Below are 14,194 nucleotides of genomic sequence, written 5' to 3'. Positions count from 1 at the left end.
TACCAGTCCTCTCCCCTCCTGTGGTGCTGGACTCACTCACTTTCCCCACAGAGCTCAGCTTCAGACAGACCGGCCTTCTCCAGTGCAGCTGGCTTCTGACTAGCATTTTGGGAAGAGTCTATCATGACTTTCACCTTTGTCAGTGCATCCAGGAGCAACAGGTTTGGGCTCTCTCTGTTCAAAGATGACTGGTGTGAGAACCAGAGACCAGTGATTAAGTTTATAATTACTGGTGGGACCTAACACTTACTGAGCACTTAACATGTGCCAGACACCAAGAGGAAGGAGTTATCCCATTTTACAGATGTGGAAACAAAGAGATTAGCCAGCATTCCCAAGCCAGGAAGTGACCCCAGTGGTCTGGAAGCAAAGCTCTCAGCCATTCATTCTCTCCTTGGCAGGGAATCTTCCTGTGGATCCAAGTTCTAATCAGTGGTTGTTAGGAGCACAGACATAAAGCAAGGGAATGATTCTCCAGGCTACAGCCCCACCAGGGAGGCACCCAGCAGTTCAGTGGTGCTGAAGCCCGGTGTGCACACTGTTGCTCTGGTCAGGGCTCCCCAAACGGTGCTACAGGACACAACACCCCTATTTCCACAGACACCACCCCAAACCTCTCCTAGAAACACAGTCTTTTTCCTAAGGACACAGAAATTAAGTTTAAGCTCTCTGGCTACACACACATTCCATACATGCCTTACTGGGGTTATAGCCAGGTCAGTTCAGTGAACTTAAAAAGTTTTCCCTGAAATGCTCCAAATGACATTTCTGGTGTATAACTTTTCTATAGATAGCTAGTGTGTGTGTGTGTGTGTGTGTGTGTGTGTGTGTGTCACTTAATTCTGATTTAATTCTTGGATGATCATTCATTCAACAAGTACATAATTGTTCTCTCAAAACACTGCTGTAGGCCCTGGAAATAAAAGCAAAGCAGTGAATAGAAGAGACAAGCTCTCGGAAACCTAGCAGAGCCTACTGCGTTATCTCTCACATGGGGCATTTATGATCCTTTATGGCAAGTGATTATTTGACTTTCTCCCCCAGACTATGCCTTTCAGTTCTGCCTTCTCACCTTCCAACATGGGGACTGGCCCCTACTGTAACTACTCCAGAAATATCACTGAATTCATGATGAAAATCACTGGGTCTCCTCTCTGTCACCTCAGGTGGGACCAGATTATGTCTGAAATCCCTTAGAGCAGATGAGATTGGGTGTGTTCAGGGTGGTATGGCCGCAGACTGAACTCCCTTAGGGCAAATGTATGCCCCTCAAATCAAGTTGGGGGGTTAGAAAACAATGTTAGAAAGCAACTCATATATACAACCCAAATAGAAGAGGGAGATGAGACATGATAAGCCAGTGTGTCAGAACAGAGTCATGAAAAAGGAAAAGAAAAGAAACAGTCACCTGGGTAAGCGATAAAGGATTCAATCACCTAGAATAGCCTCAGGAGTACATCTAGGAGTCAGCCAGAGGGAGATAAAGAAGTAACTTGGGGGTCAAGAGACAGCTCACCTAGTACGGGCTATACTTTATCAAGTGTGAGGACCCAGGTTCAAGCCCTTCGCACCATATAGGAGCACTGTACATCACAGGAGCTGTATCACAGGAGTAGTTCCCTTCCCACCCACCCCCGCCCTGCCCCAGTACTCCCCCCTTCTCCTGGCCTCTATTTTAGATTAAAAGGAGAAAGGGGAAAAAAAAAAAAAAAAAAGAGTCCACCAGGAGTACCCATTCATTGGGGAAACTGACAATCCTTCCTAGACGACTGAATCCACATGGATCCCAGTCACTTTCAAAGCCAGCAACAAGCAGCTCCTGACAGCTTTCAACCTGACCTGTTGACTGGCTACGGAAGAAGGGCAAACGCTAGAAGAAGTGGCCTTTCAAAAAATCAAAGCTCCCAGCTCATCATAAAAAAAAATTAGGGGAGTCAGGCCCGCACAGCGGGTTAAGCACACATGGTGCATGTGCAGGGACCAGCATAAGGATCCTGGTTAAAGCCCCTGGCTCCCCACCTGCAGGGGAGTCACTTCACAATGGGTAAAGGTGTCTATCTTTCTCTCCCCCTCTGTCTTCCCCTCCTCTCTCAATTTCTCTGTCCTATCCAGCGACATCAGTAACAACCACAGTAATAACTACAACAATAAAACAACAAGGGCAACGAAAGGGAATAAATAAATATTTTTAATTTTTTTTTCATTTTATTGGATAGGACTGAGAGAAATTGTGTGTCACCACCCGGCCTCCCGCATTATAAAAATTTTAAAGAGATTCACTTGGGCAGGGGATAGGTCAGCTGACTGACTTACCGTGCAAGAAGTCCTGGCTCAAGCCACAACCTCACATGGGGGCACCATGAACAGCTTGGGGGGGGGGGAGAGGGGGCTTCATGCATGGTGGAGCTGCGCTGTGCTATCTTTCAAAAAAAAAAAAAAACCTAGGGAGCCAGGTGGTGACGCACTTAAGTGCACATGGTGGAAAGCACATGGACTGGCATCAGGATCCCAGTTCAAGCCCCCAGCTCCACAACTGCAGGGGGTTCGCTTCACAGACATTGAAGCAGGTCTGCAGGTGTCTATCTTTCTCTCCCCAGTCTTTCCCTCCTCTCTCCATTTCTCTCTGTCCTATCCAACAACGACAGCAATAACAACAATAATAACAACAATGATGATGAAAAACAAGGGGTCTGGCTCTCTCCTCTCCCCTAAAAGAATAAAGTCAACCTGGTAGGTGCTTCAAGCACAACAGTGTGCATGTCACAGGCCCTGGGTTCATACTCTGGCATGACCAAAAAAATAATGACAACAAATGGACTTGCAGCCAAGCTTGAATTAGGTTCACTGGTTGGAGGCATGGGTGAGGGTGAAGCGACTCTCTAAAAGTCACAAACTGGATGAGAGGGAAAGAACATGTATGAAAAGAGAGAGAGAAAGAAGGCATACCTTCATAATGCTCCCAGGCAGGTGATGTAGGCAGAAGAGAAAAGACACTCAGAAAGACAAATGGAGAAACACAGCACAAAGACAAAAGAATCAGGGAGTTGACTCACTGGAGAGACTGCATGTTGTGTCCAGGAGGTCTGGGTTTCAATCTTGGACACAACAGATGACCAAGTGATGCTCTGCTCTGATTCCAGTCTCTCTCATAAACATTTTTTTAAAGCCAAGTTTGTGTGTGTGTGTGTGTGTGTGTGTGTGTTTTCTGTCTCAATGGTCTCACCTTATCATGTGTAAGGTCCCAGGTTTAATTCCTAACTCCACATGGGAGCACAATGGAAAGCACCAGGGGGGCATTGCACAAATGGTGGAGGCGGGAGCTTTGAAAGTAGGAGATTGGGCCAGAAAGATGGCTTAGGTATCATGCCTGATGAGATTCTGTTTTCATTCCTTTATATGATATTTATTATTACAAGGGGTGACGACGCAGATATGGTTCACCAGGTAGGGCACACGCCTTGCCAAGCACACAGTCAAGGTCTGAGACTAAGTAGCACCAGAGTAACACCTGGGGAAGCTTTGGTATAGTGTCTTTCTCTCTCTCTACTGATCTGAATCAAAAAGTTGGCCTTGAAGTAAAGTGAAATTAAGCACGTGAAGCCCCACTCTCACAAAAAGAGAGAGAAAGATAAGTATCACAATAGGTGGAAGTTCAGTAACCAAGAGGAGATTCACAAGAGTGACTCATATGCCAAATATTCACAGGCCAAGGAAAAGAGTAGGTAATTATCACAGCTTTTATCAGCTGGGGGCCCTCAACCCCTCAACAGGACAGTTTCTATGGAGATAAAGAAACTAAAGTACAACCCCAAACCACCTTATCTTTCTGTAAGTTAAAAAAAAAAGGCAATTCTTAAAAATAAAAAAAAAGAATAATACAATTCTTATTCAAACCATTTTTTTGTTTACCTAGGAAGATCGTCATTTTAAACTAATGACAAAGTCACAGGAGGAGAAAGGAGAGAGTGGACATCCAGCCCATATGATGACCCAGCCTACTTACTATCTCAATTATTTTGCTATAGACTTGGAAGGCCAGCTTGACATAAAACCGGTTTATTGGTTTTCAACACAATACACAATTAGTACAATTTTTAGCACAATAATGTACAACTTGTTTTTAAATTTTTTAAAGGATGCTTAAAACATGCTGTCTTCCAAAAATCCAGAGATAATTTTAGATTGAAAAAATCTAGTCATGCCAAGGGAATCTGAGAACTATTCTATCTTGGTCTCCAATGCTAACCTACGTATTCATGTGCAAAAATAGAGGAAGATTAGAATCTCAAATGCCAGACTGAAAAGTTGCCACAACAAACCTGAGCTCTTCATATGGCATTTGTTATCTTGTCAGCAAAAAAGCAAATGAAACAGCAACTAAACTTTATTTTTAAAGAAAAAAAATCTAAAACGTATAAAATTTCCTATACTTGCTAAGCAAATTTATTTTTAAAAGTTACTATGACTGGAACTTCAAAACAATATACACTGAATGAATCTACACCAAATCTGCAAGAAGCCCTTTATCAAAACATACGTAGAATTTTAGGTTTACAGTATTGGCTAAAGTAGAAGTTTTAATGTAGTGAGCAAAACTGGGAGAACTGGTTAACCATTTGGAAAATATCTCATATATCAAACCAAAATGGAATTTTAAGCAGATTAAATAGAAAGACGATAAGCAAAACTATGAAATGAAAGAAAAAAATACATATATAATGACACCAGGGGGAATTTTTTTCAGACATGTCAACTGTGTATTTTAAATGAATGTCACCTTTGGCCTCATTTGTAAATTCTAAAACTGGGATCACTCAAAATGCTTTCGGGATATTTGTCTAGCTTGTGACGACGTGGAAACAAAGTGCACTTTCTGCTGTAGGGCCTGATTAAGTCGTGTTAGACGATGATGAGCAACCAAATTGAAAGCGGTGAATACAAATCCACATTTGTTGACATCACCATAAGGTTAGCAACGGCTGTCACTGAGCAGTAGGTGGGTAGACGGACGGATTGTTGTCAAAAAAAAAAAAAAAAAGCATTGTCACCATAGTTTCGGTGGAGTCTAATTAATGCTCAGGGGCAAGAAGACAGCAGAAATGCTTTGATAATGGTGTGAGAGGTCTGGGAATTAGGGAGTCATTTTCAAAATGCGCGCCTCCCCCAACCACGGCCCCAGCTGAGTGTTTTATCTGGTGAATTTGCTGAGGTTATTATTACAAACAATATTCTTATCATGCCAGCCAGGCGTGCTTTTTTTTTTTTTCCCCTTGCACAGCGCGGACTAGGCAGACACGCCCCTGACCCTGTGCGCGCCTCCCGGGCGCGGGTCCCCGGCTCCCCAGAGCGGAGCGCCCCGAGGGTTTCCCGCGGACCCTCCCGGGGTCCCCCCGCGAAACGGCCCCCGGCCGCGCTGCGCCACCAGGTTGGGCAGGGCCGAGAGCGCGGGGAAGGTGCGCGCAGCCGGCCGGGCAGCCGCGGGGCGGCGTGAGGGCCGCGTCCCCGGCCAGCGCCCGCGGACCCCGGCCGCCCACAGGCCGCCGTCCCTCACGGGCTTCCGGGAGCCGGTGCTCGCGCCAGCCCGACCTCCCCGGGCCCGGCTCGAGGAACAGCCCCCCGCAGCCCCCGGCTGACGGGCGCCGACCCGCCCCTCCCGGCTCGCGTCCGCGGGGTCCCCGCCGCGCCCCCGTCCCCGCCGCGCGCCGGGAGGCCCCTCCGGGCTTCCGTCCGCCCGGCCAGCGCCCCCAGAGCCCGGCGTCCTCCACAGCGGACGGGCAAGGGGCGGGGAGCCCACAGCCCGCACCCGGCGACCCCCTCCCCCGTGGAGCGGCGCCCCGCGAGCTCGCTCGGCCGCCAGCCCCGGCCGCGGCCCGTCGCCCACCGGTCACCCGCCGGCCCCGGCCGCCAGCGCCAGACAGCGCCCGCTCGCGCCCGCTCCTCACCTGCGACGCGCCGCGGCCCCCAGCGCACCGCCCGGACTGGCTGTGTACACCGGAAGTGACGATGCGGGCCGGCCCCGCCCCCGCCCCGGGCGGACGCCGCGGAGGCTGCGGCTCCTGCGGCTGGGAGCCGACCCGCCCCTTGCGCGACCCGGGCGGGGGCGGCGGCAGCGAAGGCAAAGAACCTGCTTTCCCCAGGGACCCGGGACGCTGGACCTCAGAGTGCGGCGGCGGCGCCTGGGGAGTGGAGGACCCGCGGCCCCAGCCCGCAGGGCCACCCTGGACCTCCACTAAATCTTGGCCATAGACCCCCGACTGGGGGGCTTTGCTGTGTCCTCGCGGATCCATATTGAAACAGACCACTGAAACCCTGAGCATTGATTGCAAAATGCCAAGCCCCGACGGGATATCGCCTTCACCCTCACAGGTTTATCTCTTAGAGGTAGAAACACCAGAACATTGTCACGGAACACGCAGGATGTTGGAGTGCCAATTGTGACAAGTGGTAGGAGAGGAAAGCGAAAGGAGGGAGAGTCCCCTGACCTAGTGAAGGAGGGTCAACTGGGAATTCTTGGCCTAGGAAAAAAGAGCAAGAGTCGAGGTCCTAAAGGGGAGAAAGAAGAAGGGGGAAAAAACACACCTAGAAAAGCAGGGAGAAAGGAACATTAGGGAGAGAAAAGAACAGCAGGTGTCTTCAGTGACTATGTTTAAGAAACTAGAATGAGACAGACATAAGCCAGAGATTAATTTTTATCATGCAAGTGGGTTTATAGGAGTTTTTTAAAGGGCCGAGTGGTGGTACGCTCAGTAGAGCAGTGCACAAGGACCCAGTTTCAAGTCCCTGGTCCCCACCTAGAAAGCTTCACGAGGGGGTGAAGCAGTGCTGCAGATGTGTCTCTTTCTCTATCTCCCCTTTCCCTCTTGATTTCTGTCTCTAGCATATATATAAATGATGGGGTTACTTGTGCTATATAGTTCGTCACCTGCAGGGGGAACACTTCATGAGCAGTGAAGGAGGTCTGCAGGTGTCTTTCTTCCCCTCTCAATTTCTCTTTCCCTTTCAATTTCTGTGTCTAGAAAAAGGCCACCAGGGGAGTCCGGCGGTAACGCAGCGGGTTAAGGGCACATTGCGCGAAATGCAAGGACCCACATAAGGATCCCCACCTGCAGGGGAGTCGCTTCACAGGCGGTGAAGCAGGTCTGCAGGTGTCTATCTTTCTCTCCCCGTCTCTGTTTTCCCCTTCTCTCTCCATTTCTTTCTATCCTATCTAACAACAACGACAGCAATAACAACAATAATAATGACGACGATAAACAACAAGGGAAACGAAAGGGGAAAAATAAAAAAATAATTTAAAAATTTTTTTAAAAAGAAAGACCACCAGGAGCGGTGGATTCATACTTCAGGCACCCAGCCCCAGGGATAACCCTTGTGGCAAAACAAAAACAAAAGACAGTGTTGGGTGTTTCAAATATCCCCAGGGTTTACATGGTCATTGAAACTGTGGGTGTGGGGCTGGGTCATGGGGCACCTGGTTGAGCGCACATGTTACAGTGCACAAGGACTCAGGTTCAAGGCCCCCATCTCCACCTATAGGGGAAAGCTTCACCAGTGGTGAAGCAGTGCTGCAGGCATCTCTCTCTCTCTCTCTTCCTCCTCCTCCTCTCAATTTCTGGCTATCTCTATCTAATAAATAAATAAATAAAGATAATACTAAAAAAAAAAAAAAGAAAGAAACTGTGGGTGTAGAAAAAAAGAAACTGTAGCTAATAGTGGGATAGTGGGTGTAGGTAGGTAGAAGCAATTTTTTTTTCTCTCACCAGAGCACTACTCAGCTCTGGCTTATGGTGGTGCCTAAAATTGTACCTGGAATGTTGGGTCCTCAGGCATGAAAGTCTTTTATATAACCACTATGTTATATCCCCAGGCCCTGGAAAGCCTTTTTGATGATGGTGTTTTTTTTCTTTCTTTTTTATTTCTTTATTGGGGGATTAGTGTTTTACAGTTGATGGTAAATACAATAGTTTGTACATGCATAAAATTTCTCAGTTTTCCACATAATAATACAACCAACACTAGGTCCTTTGCCATCCTATTCCAGGACCTTAACTTAACTCTTCCCCACCCACCCCAGAGTCTTTTACTTTGGTGCAATACACCAACTCCAGTCCAAGTTCTGCTTAGTGTTTTCTCTCCTGATCTTGTTTTTCAACTTCTGCCTGTGAGTGAGATCAGGTGATGGTTTTTCTAAGGTGGAAGAGAGTTGGACACATTTCAGTGTTTGATCCAGTTGATGGAAAGAGGCGGAGTACACAGGAGAGAAATGACCTTCAGTTGGTGGGGTTCTGAAAAAGCCAAAGGGGCTCTAAACAGGTCAGGGACATGTGCTCTGGGAGGTGGCGCAGTGGATAAAACATTGGATTCTCAACCATAAGGTTCCAAGTTCAGTCCCCGGCAGAACATGTGCCAGAGTGATGTCTGGCTCTTTCTCTGTCTCTTGCTATCATTCTCATGAATAAATAAATAAATTCTTAAAAAAAAAAAAAAGCGAGGTCCAGGAGGTGGCCCAGTGAGAAAGCTTTGAACTCTCAAGCATGAGGTCCTGAGTTCGATCCCCAGCAGCACATGTGCCAGAGTGATGTCTGGTTCTTTTTTCTCTCTCCTCCTATCTTTCTCATAAATAAATAAAATATTTAAAAAAAAAAAAAAAAAAAAGCTCTGGGACAGAGAGCTTAGGGACAGGGTTTTAAGAGCAGTGGAAAAGCTCTGAAGCTGAAAGGTGAGTGGCTGGAGTGGGGGGAGTGTGAACTTGAAGACTCATTTCAAGATGCTGACCACTAATTCAGAAATCACCCTCTTCCCAAATAAGTGACTTTCCCCAATAGCTTCCAGTTAGTGGATCAGGAAATCATTGTGGGGGGCTGGATAGCAGAGCCAGGGGTGCTGACAGGGATGAGCTGTGGATATCAAGCTAAGCTATGAGAGGAGCCAAAAGGGTGGGAGCAATGCAAGTATTCACTGATGGATGATGAGATAAACAAAAGGTGGTATACTTATTCAGTGAGATATCATACAGTTCCACATGTGAGATGGAAGAAGACATCTGGGTGACAGGATGTTTCCCTGGGTGCTGGTGTCATCATCTTACCTATGTACTGGAAAGGGGACCAGTGATAATAGTGGCTGGTGTCCTCAGTGAGTCAACTGGGATTTCTGCAGTCAGTATTCAGTGGCTTTCCTAGCTCTTGTGATAAGCTCCAGAAACATCTAGTGGCCATGCTTGGAGGTTCCCAGTAAACACTGAATGGGACTTAAAAGTGTCTCCTTTCCCGTGTGGCAGGCTCTGATCCACATCTGGAATCACTGCTGCTCATTTCACTCCAAACCTCATGGTCTCAGAGTGATATGCTGGAAACCACTCGTGTCTGGATCCACCTGGGTCCCTTGTATAGACTTCAGTCAAGGGCCAGAAGTTCCCAGAAACATATTCAGCAATAACGTATGCAGTTCTTATTTGAACTTAATTCTTATTTGAACTTTGCCAATCGTGGTTCCTTTTGGTGACTACTGTGGCACTCTGAGAAAGCTGACCCTAGGACATTACTTTTGCTTTGCCACCAGGCATAAAGAGAAAGAGAGAGAAAGACAGAGACAGAGAAAGGAGCGGGTCAAGGAGATATCATAATGGTTCTGCGGGAGATATCATAATGGTTTTGTGAAAGACTTTTATGCCAGGGGGTCAGCTGGTGGTGCACCTGGTTAAGTGCACACATTACAATGTACAAGGACCCAGGTCCCTGGTCCCCACTTGCAGGGGGAAAGGTTCATGAGTGGTGAAGCAGGGTTGCAGATGTCTCTCTGTCTCTATCCTCTCCCCTCTCAATTTCTCTGTCTCTATCTAATAATAAATAAGTAAATATAAAAAACTTTTATGCCTGAGGCTCTGAGGTCCCAGGTTCAATCCCCAGCACCACTGTAAGCCAGAGCTGAGCGGTGCTCTGGTCTCTCTAGTCCACTGTATCTTTTTATTTTTCTTTTAATTATCTTTATTGGATAGAGACAGCTGGAAATCAAGAGGGGAGAGGGAGATAGTAAGAGAGACAGATACCTACAGCCCTGCTTTACCACTCGCAAAGCTTTCTCCCTGCCGGTGGAGACCAGGGGCTCAAACTGAAATCCTTACTCAATATAACATGTATTTTTTTTTAATTTAAGAAAGTATTAATTAACAAAACCATAGGGTAGGAGGGGTACAATTCCACACAATTCCCACCACCCAATCTCCATATCCCACCCCCTCCCCCGATAGCTTTCCCATTCTCTATCCCTCTGGGAGCATGGACCCAGGGTCATTGTGGGTTGCAGAAGGTAGAAGGTCTGGCTTCTGTACTTGCTTCCCCGCTGAACATGGGCATTGACTGGTCGGTCCATACTCCCAGTCTGCCTCTCTCTTTCCGTAGTAGGGTGGGTCTCTCGGGAAGCGGAGCTCCAGGACACATTGGTGGGGTCTTCAGTCTAGGGAAGCCTGGCCGGCATCCTGATGACATCTGGAACCTGGTGACTGAAAAGAGAGTTAACATACGAAGCCAAACAAATTGTTGAGCAATATAACATGTGTTTTTAACCAGGTGCGCCACCACCTGGCCCCCCCTCTTTTTTTAATTTCTTTTTTTTTAATTTTTTGTTATTGGATAGAGACAGACATTGAGAGACTAAGGGGAGATAGAGAGGAAGAGAGACAGAGAGACGTCAGCAGACCTGCTTCACTGCCTGTGAAGCGACTCCCTTGCAGGTGGGGAGCCGGAGGCTCGAACCAGGATCCTAACCAGTCCTTGCACTTTGCATGTGAGCTTAACCCGTTGAGCTACCACCCGACTCCCCCCTCTTTTTTTTAATCTTTATTTATTTTATTTGATAGAACAGAGAGAAATTGAAAGGGAGGGGAGATGGAGATGGGGAAAGAAACAGTGAGACTCTTGCAGCACTGCTTCACCACCCATGAAGCTTTCCCCCTGCTGGTGTGGACTGGGGGCTTGAACCTAGGTCCTTGGGCAAAGCAATACATATACTTAGCCAGGTGTGCCACTACCCAGATCCATTCTCTGTATGGACCGGCATAAGGCCCCCGGCTCCCCACCTGCAGGGGAGTCGCTTCACAGGCGGTGAGGCAGGTCTGCAAGTGTCTATCTTTCTCTCCCCCTTTCTGTCTTCTCCTCCCCTCTCCATTTCTCTCTGTCCTATCCAACAATGACGACATCAATAATAACAACAACTACAATAAAACAACAAGGGCAACAAGAGGGAATAAATAAATAAAAATTTTTTTAAATTTTTAAAAAATAGACAAATAAATAAAATAGAATAAGATAAAGAGAAAGGAGATAAAGCATAACACCATTCCATTGTTTGTGAAGCCTCCTCCATGTAAATATTCCGATGTAGTGGCTGGGGGTTTGAACCTGGGTCCTTATGTGTAGCAAAGTATGTCCTCTACCTGATGAGCTAACACACCCACTTCCCATGGAGTGAAGTATTTGTTCTTATTCATCAAATGTACACAGATGAGGGGAGGTGGGGAGTGGGAAAAACAACCGTGGACTCACAGGGACAGGTTGGAGGTGTTTGTCACTTCATGTCACCTCTTTATTCCAAGCTCCCTTACACCAAAAAAAGGTCAAGAAATAAAAGCATGGGTTTTGCAGGGTCTTGAGCTGAGATCTGGGGGGCTGCAGAGATAGAAAGTGTGACTCTCCAGCTCTGCAGAGGAATTTAGGAATCAGCCTCAACATGTCCACAGGGGTGACCAAAACACAGAGGCCACCAGACCAACATCATGATTTATCACAGAAGCTATGAAAACCCAGGAGCCAGGGAGCAGTTTCTCATGGTATCCCTCAGCCTTTAGGTATCTGATTAGAGGGAGAATGGAATCAGATCCTGTGAAAGGGTCAGAGCCCATAAGAAGTGAGCAGAGGTGGTCAGGCAGTATTGCAGCAGGTTAAGCATACATGGCGGAAAGCGCCAGGTGAGGTCCGAGTTGGAGCCCCCAGCTCCCCACCTGCAGGGGAGTCGCTTCACGAACAGTAAAGTAGGTCTGCAGGTGTCTATCTTTCTCTCCCCCTCTCTGTCTTCCCCACTTCTCTCCATTTCTCTCTGTCTTATCCAACAATGACATCAATAACAACAATAATAATAACTACAACAACATTAAACAACAAGGGCAACAAAAGGGGAAAAAATTAGCCTCCAGGAGCAGTGGATTTGTGGTGCAGGCACCGAGCCCCAGCAATAACACTGGAGGCAAATAAATAAATAAATAAATAATCAGAAAGCAAATTTGCTAGGGCTACCTTCTTTGAGCATTTCACATTCCTAATACCACAAAGGCTGTAGAGTAGGAACAGCCCCTGGAGCTGGAAAGACAGCACAGTAGTGTGGGCAAGAGACTTTAATGCCCAAGTTCAAGCCTCAGCACCACCGTAAGTCAGATCTGAGCAGTGCTCCAGTTTTCCCTGCTCTCCATCTTTATCTCATTAAAGGAAAGTAATTGGGAAACAGCATAATGATTATGCAAAAAGGCTTTCATATTTGAGGCACCAAAGATTCCAGGTTCATCCCTAGCACCACCATAAGCCGGAGCTGAGCAGTGTTCTGGTACACAGCAGTCTGAAGTGAGTCAGTATAAAGTTCCTAATGAAATAGTGTCTACTTAGACTTAGATACCCCCCCCCCACCTACTTCCTATTGTACTTCCCTCACTCACTCCAAAGCTAACCTTATCAAAGCAAGGACTGCAAAAGTTGAATAAGGGCAAGAGACTGGCATACTTTTTTTTCTTTTTACTTTTTTTTTTTAAAAAACTTTTTCTAAATATTTATTTTATTTATTTTTTCCCTTTTGTTGCCCTTGTTGTTTTATTGTTGTAGTTATTATTGTTGTTGTTGTTGTTGGATAGGACAGAGAGAAATGGAGAGAGGGAGGGGAAGACAGAGAGGAGGAGAGAAAGATAGACACCTGAAGACCTGCTTCACCGCCTGTGAAGCAACTCCCCTGCAGGTGGGGAGCTGGGGTTCAAACCGGGATCCTTATGCCGGTCTTTGTGCTTTGCGCTACCTGCACTTAGCCCGCTGTACTACAGCCTGACTCCTGAGACTGGCATACTTTAAGGATGACTCTTTAGTCACTATCAAGCTACTTCATCAGCCGGGGCCCTAATGGGGAGTCCTGAGATTCCCAAACAGACATGATGGACCTAGACCTCGAATAAATCCCTCTCTCCATTATTATCGGTCATCTCTATCAGGAACAACAAAATAGAGCCCTTTGTGGGCCCCCATAGGACCTTGCCCTCAACTTGGATCAACAACAGTAGAGAATATTCCATCCTCTGAAGGGAGGTTGGACAACATACTCTATGCTACACCTGAGGAAGATGGGTCCTGATATTGGGGCAGCTTGGAACATTCCTACTCATGACCACAGAATGTGAGCTCAGATCTACAGGGATGCAGAGGTCACATAGGCTCCTAAGCTGAATATGGGCCTCAGATCACATCAAATCGATGGAGTTTACAGTCAACAATACTTATACACCTTTCCCATATTTGGGAGATACTGTCTTCCCTGATCTAGCATTCTGGTCCTTTTTGCAGCCATGACATCATCTCCCCAGACAAGAACTTAAATCCACCTGCATATCAGATTTCAGGCTCAGGGAAAAAAACAAAACTAGTATAGCCACAGGCCCTTTGGAATATGACTAAAATATACCTACTGTCTGCAAAACGGAGACCCCCCCACCCAACTTACATGTTTATGTATTAACTCTCTTTTCAGCCACAATATTCCAGATGCTAGCATGATGTCAACCAGACTTCCCTAGACAGACAACCCCACCAATGTGTCCTGGAGCTCTGATTCCCCAGAACTCCGCCTCACTAGGGAATGAGAGAGGCAGGCTGGGAGTATGGATCGACCTGTCAATGCCCATGTTCAGTGGGGAAGCAATTACAGAAGCCATACCTTCCACCTTCTGCATCCCACAATCACTTTGGGTCCATACTCCCAGAGGGTTAAAGAATAGGAAAGCTATCAAGGGAGGGGATGCGATACGAAATTCTGGTAGTGGGAATTGTGTGGCATTGTACCCCTCTTATCCTATGGTTTTGTCAGTGTTTCCTTTTTATAAACAAAATAAAATAATTAATTAACTTGAAAATATTTTTAAAAGCATTTTTAAGTATTTATTCCCTTT

General features: G+C 46.7%; 1 protein-coding gene across 2 annotated transcripts in view; it reads right to left on the bottom strand.

Annotated features, from left to right (window-relative positions):
* GARRE1 (granule associated Rac and RHOG effector 1) overlaps window positions 1-5,994 on the bottom strand; it is a 93,019-nt gene extending 87,025 nt beyond the window's left edge. The window contains exon 1 of one of the 2 annotated variants that reach the window (XM_060185686.1): window positions 5,943-5,994. The gene's annotated coding sequence lies outside the window, so the exon portion shown is untranslated. The remainder of the gene's footprint in view (window positions 1-5,942) is intronic. The other variant, XM_060185687.1, reaches the window with a different exon arrangement.
* Between the last annotated feature and the right edge of the window lie 8,200 nt (window positions 5,995-14,194).

Source organism: Erinaceus europaeus, chromosome 2, assembly GCF_950295315.1.
Source record: "Erinaceus europaeus chromosome 2, mEriEur2.1, whole genome shotgun sequence".
Classification (NCBI taxonomy): domain Eukaryota; kingdom Metazoa; phylum Chordata; class Mammalia; order Eulipotyphla; family Erinaceidae; genus Erinaceus; species Erinaceus europaeus.
Note: the sequence above shows the minus strand (reverse complement) of the source record. Positions and strands in the feature narration are given on the sequence as shown.